This window comes from Mus pahari, chromosome 14 (genome assembly GCF_900095145.1).
Source record: "Mus pahari chromosome 14, PAHARI_EIJ_v1.1, whole genome shotgun sequence".
In the NCBI taxonomy this organism is placed as follows: Eukaryota; Metazoa; Chordata; class Mammalia; order Rodentia; family Muridae; genus Mus; species Mus pahari.
In genome coordinates, this window is record NC_034603.1 from 22,800,286 (window position 1) to 22,809,601 (window position 9,316).

The window sequence follows — 9,316 nt, forward strand, 5'->3', positions numbered from 1 at the left end:
TCCTTCCATCTGTTACATCTGATACTCTTACTTAACCTCCTCCTCCTCCTCCTCTTCTTCTTCTTCTTCTTCTTCTTCTTCTTCTTCTTCTTCTTCTTCTTCTTCTTCTTCTTCTTCTTCTTCTTTTTTTGTGCTAGGGCTGGGACACAGGACCTCACATTTGCTGATCTATAGCTCAGTCAAATGACATAAAAGAGCAAATATCTTAGCCAGTTAGCTGGCAGGATAACGGACACATGGCAGGTGAATCACGACTTGAGAAAAACATGTGGAACTCAGTAAGGACAGGAAAAAAAAAATGACCACTTAGGTCATAGCCTGAAGCACTGTGACAGGAACTTACCACAAGCCTGCTTCTCAGGCCTACTTCAGCCCTTACTGAACACCAGACCACAAGCAGTCATTGACTGCCCACTGTGTGCCAGATACAATATCAAGTGCTGGGGAAAGCTAGAAAAACCTGGCCTTTTTCCTCCATGAAATCCCACGTGTCAGTCTCACATAGCTGGACACCATAGCCTTAGGGAGACAGAGGAGTCACAGAGATCTCTACAGACACGTATTTGGGGTGAAAGGGGACAGTCAGCTGTTCAGTTAGAAGAGGCAACTTCTATATCTATACCATGAAGAACACACTTGGGGTACTATGAAAGATAATATTAGGGAGCTCACTTCCTGAGAAGCAAAGATAGAGAAGTCTGAGTTATCCATGTAACTTCTGTAGCTTCAATAGCATGTGTTGTTGTTGTGGTTTTCTGTTTGTTTGGTTTGGTTTGAGACAGGGTCTCACTATGTAGCCCTAGGTGGTCTTAAACTTACTGTATAGATTGATTAGACTAACCTTGAATTTACAGAGATCCACTTGCTTCTGTCTCCCAAGTTGTGGGATTAAAAGTTTATGCCACTATGCCCAGCAAAAAAGTTGAGAACTGTAATAAAAAAAAATGCCTTTGGGAACAGTCAGAAAAGGGGGTGGGAGAGGTTTTACAATATGTCAGATCATCAGACCAGTGATCACCAGCAACTAGAAACTTTTTTGTTTATTTTATTCTTTTTTTTTTTAAAGCAGGATTGAGCCTAGGGCATACTGCATTTGAGTCAAGTGATATTCCACTGAGCTGCAGCCCTCTTCTGTCCTTCCTGTTAACCTCTACTTATACAAGATATACAGAGTTTCCCAATGAGGAGCAGTAAATTTTCTTCATACATTTACTGGAGTTAAATATGAGGAGCTGGGTGTGGTGGTATACACCTTTAATCCTAGCACTAGGGAGACAGAGGCAGGTAGAAATGTCTATGATTACAAGCTCAGCTGGGTCTACAACAGTGGTTCTCAACTAGTGGGTCAAGACCCCTTTAGGGGTCAATATCAGATAATTGCATTATGATTCATAACAGTAGCAAAATTACAGTTGTGAGATAGCAATGAAATAATGTTATGGTTGGGGGTCATCACAACATGAGGAACTGTATTAAAGAGTCACAGTATTAGGACAGTTGAGAACCACTGTCTATGTAGTGAGTTCTTAGCCAACCACAGCTACATAGACAGACCCTGTCTTAGAAAAGAGAAAAAGTTAAACATGAGTTAAATGGGAGTACCAGCCCTCCCAGATAAGTGTATCTCTCATCTCCCATCTCTCATCAAGGAGCTTCTTGGGAGAGTTGGCTCAATGGCTAAGAACATTTGTTCTTGTCAAGGATCGGGGTTCGATTCCCAGCATGCACACAGAGGCTCACAATCATCTCTAGTTCCAGTTCCAGGGGATCTGCCATCTTCTTTTGATGTCAGTGAGTGCACATATTTGCACACACGCAAATGCTCATACATGTGAAATAACTTTTAAGGGTTAGAGTCTTTTTGCAACAGAAATTGCCTATTACAAAAATCCACAACTGGTTAAAATGCAGAGACTAAGTGACTGTGGGTGCCCAGCCCCAGCTGGTATATTTATACTGCAACCCCACATCTCAAGAAGAGGAGGCAGAAAGACTGTAAGAGCCAGAGGACCAGGGCATCTGCTAGACCGTGTCTAGCGATGAAAGGGATTCTCTACCCATGGAATCTCAACAATTTGGTTGCCTAAACAAGACCTACATAATGACTTGATGGGCCTCTGTGGATGGGGGCAATTTCATGAGGCCTCACACCAGATGAATGGTTATAAACAACCAAAGGCACTGAAAGGAAAATCAGTTTTCTTCAGGGACTTGGTCTCTGATAAGTAATCCAGTCCGAAGTGGTCAAAGATGTGCACACATAAATGGACTCAATAGGTTGTATCTATTTGCCTGTGTGTCCTAGTTAAGGTTTTATTACTTCGAAGAGACACCATGACCATGACAAAGGAAAACATTTCACTGGGGCTGGCTTACGGGTCAGAGGATTATCATTATTGTCACCGTGGGTGGCATAGAAGCATGCAGGCAGGCTTGGTACTGGAAAGGCAGCTGAGAGTTCTACATCTGGATCTGCAGGCAGTGGGAAGTGACTGCCTCACTGTGTGCGGTGTGAGGATCTGAGACCTCAAAGCCCACCCCCAGTGACCACTTCCCCCAACAAGGCCACACCCTATGGGCCTATGGGGCCCATTTTCTTCCAAACCACCACACTGTGCATAGACATATGGATATGGATATAACATTAATAATTACAGAAGAGGCTGTGAATTGGAGAGGGAGTGAAAGGAACACAGAAAAAGTTGGAAGGCAAAGAGGACAGGGTAGACATGATGTAAATATAGCTGTCATGCATGAATTCTCAGTGAAAGTTTAAGTTATAAATGAGTGAGGAATCTCAGTTGGTAAACGAGATGAGAACCTGCGTTTGACCCCCCAGAATCCATGTCAAACAGCAAGATGTGCATTTGTGATATCACCACTGGGAAGGCGGAGACAGGTAGGTCTCTGGAATCATCTGCCATCCAGTCTGGCTGCGTTAATATGTTCCAGGTAAAAGGGAGAGAGAGATCCTCTTTCAAAACACTAGACAGGGGGCTGGAGAGGTGGCTCAATATTTAAGGGCACTTCCTTCTCTTGCAGAGGAGGCTCAAAACCTTCTGTAACTCCAGTTCCATAGGATCGGATGCCCTCTTCTTTTTTTTTTTTTTTTAATTTATTTATTTATTATATGTAAGTACACTGTAGCTGTCTTCAGACACTCCAGAAGAGAGAGTCAGATTTCCTTACAGATGGTTGTGAGCCACCATGTGGTTGCTGGGATTTGAACTCAGGACCTTCAGAAGAGCAGTCGGGTGCTCTTACCCGCCGAGCCATCTCACCAGCCCCCAGATGCCCTCTTCTAGCCTCCAAAAACACCAGGCACACATGTAGCACACAGACATACATGAGGCAAAACACTCACACACATCAAGGTAAATAAATCATCAGTGCTAGAGGGCTGTCCCAGTGGGTAAAGGCACCCGCTGCTAGGCCTTGGGACTCAAGGTTGATTTCTGAGACCTACATGATAGAAGGAAAGAAGCAACGCCTGCAAGTCATTCTCTGGCTTTCACAGGGGTATCACGGCGAGGATGCGTGCATGCAAGGATGCTTGCACACAAGCAAACTGCAACGATTTAAAAAAAAAATGTGGGTGACCCCTGAGGCAAAACACCTGAGGTCTGATTGAACTTCGACCTTTCCAAGTCCATGCATACACATGAACATGCACACACATGCAAAAACACACACGAAGTACGGGCCATAGCTGAGGATATAGTTCAGTTGGTAGAGGACCTATCTAGCTAGCTTGCATAAAGCTCTGGCTCCAACCCCCCAGTGCTGTCTGAGTGGGAGAGTAGAGGTGAGCTGAAGTAGGAGCACATCCTTGTAATGTCAGCACTCCGAGGGAGTTTAATGCCAAATTGGGCCACATGCGATCTTACACCACCACCATCATCATCATCATCATCATCATCATCATCATCATCATCATCACTTTTACAATACTTAAAAATATAAGTGATACCTAACACATAAGTAATAATGGTAATAAAGAGAGAAAAGGCAGCTTACAGGACACAAATCTTAATGAGAAAGGTTCAGAAATTGGCACATTGGGAGTGTTCTCAGAGAGCTAAAAGGAAAGGTAAGTCCAAAAGCTAAAGTCCAAAAGGAGTGAAGGCTATGCGGGAGGACCATTCAACTCAGCACCAGGCTCCAGTCTAGAGCAAGATGCTCTGGCCTGTACCTGGAAAAGGCTCCTTGGCTCAGAGGAGCAGCAGAACTGACTCCAGTTTTGGAGTGGACAGCAGGAGCCTGTGGCAGTGGGGGCCGGTGAGCAGTGGAGAGGCAGTGGGATTTCCATCTCCATGTATTGGAGCTCTAGCACGAGGGCAAAGGACACTGAGTAGCCCTCAAGCACTTAAGAGATTGGTGTTCTATACGTAAGACAGGACTGTTGTCACTTCCTGCTAGCACAGAGATCTGTGTCTCTGGGAAGGAAGATGGCAAACCAGACCCCTTCCTGTCCCAGTAGTGCTCCTGAGCCAGCTGGGGCCATTGCCTCACAGAAACTCGGCTCTCGCTCCGCTTCAGTCCTCCCCGCGAGCCAGGCTGCATAATTGGGAGGATTCTGGTGCTCTGCTCCCTTCTGCGACCATTCTGGTCGTTACACTATCACATGACCAGGACACTGTCGGGCCGATTCTGTCGCTTTGCTCCCTTCTATGACCATTCTGATCGTTACTCATGCTATCACAAGACCAGGACACTGGCGGACCGACTGCTAAAAGTGCACTAACCTGTATTCCCAGCATCCCTTGCCTCCGTCCCTAGAACCTATGACTGGGAGGGGCTCCATAACGGAGTTGGCTGTCATAGTTGAGTTGAAAGGAGGTTATTTCAGTCGGTCTGATTTAGTGACAGGAGCCTTTAAAAGTGGAGGGCTTTCTCTGCCTAGTGACAGGAAGAGAAGTTGGAGAGACTTAGGCTTGTTGCCTAGATGGGGGCTGAGGCACTGAACAAAAGAAAAAGGCAAACAGCCTAAGAGCAGAGACTGGTCATCAATGACTGACAGCTAGCAAGGGAACAGGGACCTAAGTCCTATACCCCCAAGGAACTGACTGGATCCTGCTAATGAGCAAGAGGTAGTCCCTCCACCTGGAGCCTCCAGATGAAATAAGACGTGCAAACACCTTGATTTCACCCTGTGACACCAAAGACAGGGAACCACCAGCAGACACTCTGGCCCCGGTGCACTGAACTTCTAACATACAGGGAATACAAGCTAATGAACGGGTGTTGTTTCAGGTCACTAAACTTTCATCAATCGGCTCTACAGTCATCGAAAGCTAGCACAGCCCCTGGCGTTAATCCTTTACATAGCTGAGAGGCAGGTGGAAGCCTCAAGAGCATGACTGAGTTCCCATCCTATGGTCAAGCCACAAGAATGGATGGACCAATACTTGCACTTTTTCCACGGGCCTGGCTTATCTGCTTATGATTAGATAAGAGAAAATTATGGCAAATTTTTTCCTGAGAATTTAACATATCTGGTCTTATTTTCATCTAGGTAAAACATTATCAAATGTAACTTCATTTTGAAGCAGCAGCCATTAAGTCCTCAAACCTGTGAGTGGTGGTAAGTTTTCTGGTAATATACGGTACCAGTCTTTGAAAAGGAAGGACAAAGGACAGGCTCACAAGACAATAGAGGCAGCTTTAAACTCTATGGAAGCCACATGGAAAAAAAAAAATAAAAAAAAACGTAAAAAAGAACCACGAAATAGACTTGAGAACTAGTTTAAGTCACCCAGGACCCCAAACTTATCATTCAGCACGTAGTCCATATAAAATGTACTCAAGATACTGTCAGGCCCCAAAGAAACCCGGGACAAGAGTCACTCAGTTCCTGTGGCTCCACCCAGCACTTCTTACCCCACCCCCACCGGAAACCTCTTCAGCCCAGAAGCTGGGCTTCACCTCCCTCCCCTCAGCTTCTCTCTCCTATAAAATGCAGCCATTCTGACCACTTGCTCTCTTGATCCTCTTGGTTCTCTTCCCCCATCCCCTCTTGCTCTTCCTCTTGCTCTTCCCCATTCTCTCCTTTCACAGCCTAGTTAAATCTGGATCCTTCCAGAAGCCTCTGTTTTCTCCCTCTTTTTTTTTTTTTTTTATTTTTGAGACAGGGTTTCCCTGTGTAGCCCTGGCTGTCCTAGAACTCACGCTGTAGTCCAGGCTGACCTCGAACTCAGCAATCCGCCTGCCTCTGCCTCCCAAGTGCTGGGATTAAAGGCGTGTGCCACCACCGCCCGGCTGTTTTCTCCCTCTTACCTACAATAAAAACCTTCTCCTCAGCCACACCTAAGAGCATCCCTGTCCTCATTTTCATTCATATACATCTTACATTGTTTAAAAAATAAGACTTCAAAATTCAGCATGTACTTTAAATTTTTATTCAGTGTGTGTGTGTGTGTGTGTGTGTGTGTGTGTTCTAGCATTTGCTTTCTGTTTCTGCATTTAAAAAAGAAAAATTCCACTTTAGGGGAAGAAAGTGTTCATTTCAGCTTGTACTTCCAGGTCACAGTCCACCACTGAAGGAAGTCAGGACAGGAACTCCAGGCAGTGTTTCCTTGGACCAGGAAACTCACTCACAGTTAAAGCCCAACAGAGAGCTGGGGGATGTTTTCCTACAGGCTCACTCTCATGGTTAGGTAGACCACACCTGCTCTTTAAATTAATTCTTTGAGCATCTCATAGGACATAGTTGATCCCATCCCCTCCTCCTCACCCCTCCCAGACCCACCCTCACCTCTCTAACCCCCAATGCCCCACAACCTCTTTTTTTTTTTTTTTTTTAATGACCCATGAACTCAAATGTGTGCTACCCATACAAACCTGATGTGAAGTCACCCATTGAGGTATGACTGACCTGCCAGGAGCCACATCCTTAAAGAAAAGTGACTTTCTTTTTCCCAGAAGTCAATCATTCATTCAGCTAGCTTTCTTATACAGCCCAGGACCTGTCCATTGTATGGCCTTTCTATATCAATTAAGACAATGTCTGGGACTAGTGAGATGGCTCAGCGGGTAAGAGCACTGACTGTTCTTCCAAAGGTCCTGAGTTCAAATCCCAGCAACCATATGGTGGCCCACAACCATCCATAACAAGATCTGACGCCCTCTTCTGGAGTGTCTGAAGACAGCTACAGTATACTTACATATAATAAATAAATTAATTAATTAATTAAAAAAAATAAGACAATGTCTGCCAGTCAAGTCCACAGTTTATCCGTGTGGTAAAGACAATTGCTCAACTGAGACATCTTTCCCTGGGTGACTCTAGGTTCTGTCAACAGTGAATGATAACCAAGACAGTATATAAGTTCATGATGCAGTGGTGTGTCAAGGTACACATATGGAGCTTGTAGGAACGAGTTCTGTCCTTCCAGGGGTTGAACTCAGGACATCAGGGTTGGTGAAAAGCTCCTTTTCCTGCTGAGCCATCTCATTTGCTTCATGTGCTTTGTTTTGTTTTACTATTCACAACGTATCTCAGCTTAAAGTGTTTATGTTCAGGGGTTCAATGGCAACATGAAGCTATGGGCATGAGACTGGCCAATTCAGTATTAGACATTTAAAGAAATATTTCAATCGAATTTCTTTCATTCTTCATAAATTATAAAATAAGCATACATTAAGGGTAAGCGAATAACTACAGATATATGAGAATATACATACATATACATTACACTCTGATAAAGACCAAGCGGGGCAGTGGTGGCACACGCCTTTAATCCTAGCACTTGGGAGGCAGCGGCAGGTGGATTTCTGAGTTCAAGGCCAGCTTGGTCTAAATAGTGAGTTCCAGGACAGCCAGGGCTATATAAAGAAACCCTGTCTCGAAAAACAAAACAAAATAAAACAAAACAAAACAAAAAAAGAGTTTTTTCAAGCCATTGGTTCTTAGTTGTAAAGACCCACACTTCAATCAGAGGGTCAGGGTGTAAGCAATGCACTGATTTCTGATTTCTGATTTCAGATTTCATAACATGAAGAAATAAAAGCAAAGAAGAGTGGTCCCCAGAAACTATGAAGTCTCGGGAGAGCATATACTGGTCTCTAAAATAACCACCTGTTGACTAAACGTTTACTATCCTCACAGGCCTTGAAATAAACTCTGAGAGCCCACATGTTTGTTTTTTTCTCAATCAGTATAACCAGTGTGCAAAACTAAGGTCTGAAAACAGTAAAACAAGCATGCACTACAAGCACATACACTCATTACTTTGTTTGTTTGTTTGTTTGTTTGTTTGTTTGTTTTTTGAGTCAGGGTCTCTCTGTGTAGCCCTGGCTGCCCTGGAATTCACTATATAGACTATGCTGGCCTCAGATTCACAGAGATCTGCTCGCCCTTGCCTCCTGAGTGCTGGGATTAAAGGTAAGTACCATTGCCCCTGGCCACACTCATTATTTCTACCTACACACATTCATCAGATGTGGCAGCACATGCCTGTTATCCTAGCACTAGAGAGGACAGAGGCAGAAAGATGGAATGTTTAAAATCAGTTTGGGCCTACATATTAAGACCCTGTCTCAAATAACATACATACATACGTACATACATCATGCACATATAAATACTCCTCGGTACTTCAGCTAAACCTAAGGCCCCAAGGGACCTTCAAAGATGATTCAAAGCAGTAGTCTTCTTCCAGTGACTCAGGTAGAAAAAAAAATAGGTCACATCCATATATGTATAATGCAAGGCAGCACAATGAAAAAGCCCGTGAGGGATTACCAGAAAATATAGCCTTGAACTTGTGGAGAATTCCCTCGCTATGCCTCCTGAGTGCTAGGAAATCATGTGTGCGCCACTACACAGGAATAGTCCATAGGTCTGCGAGATGACTTGGTAGGTAAAGTTGCTTGCTACCAAGTCTGACAACCTCAGCTACACCCAGGACCTGCAAGGTAGAAAGACAAGTTCATCTTCCACAAGTGGTCCTCCGACATCTGTGCATGCACTGTGGCACGAGTACACACCAACACACACATTCATACACACAAAAGTAAGAAAGAAACAAAGGAAGGAAGAAGAGAGGAAGGGAGGATCCGTCTAGAGAGATGGCCCAGTGGTTAAGGGTGCACACTGCTCTTCCAGAGGACCCAAGTTCAGTTCTCAGCACCCACATTACCACCTCACAACCACCTGTAACTCCAGCTCCAGGGAATCCGACATTCTCTTCTGGCCCTCACAAATACCTGCACATACACACACACACACACACACACACACACACACACAAATAATAGTAGTAGTAATAATAATAATAGTAATAGTAAGAATAATTTTAAATGATGTTCTTTAAGA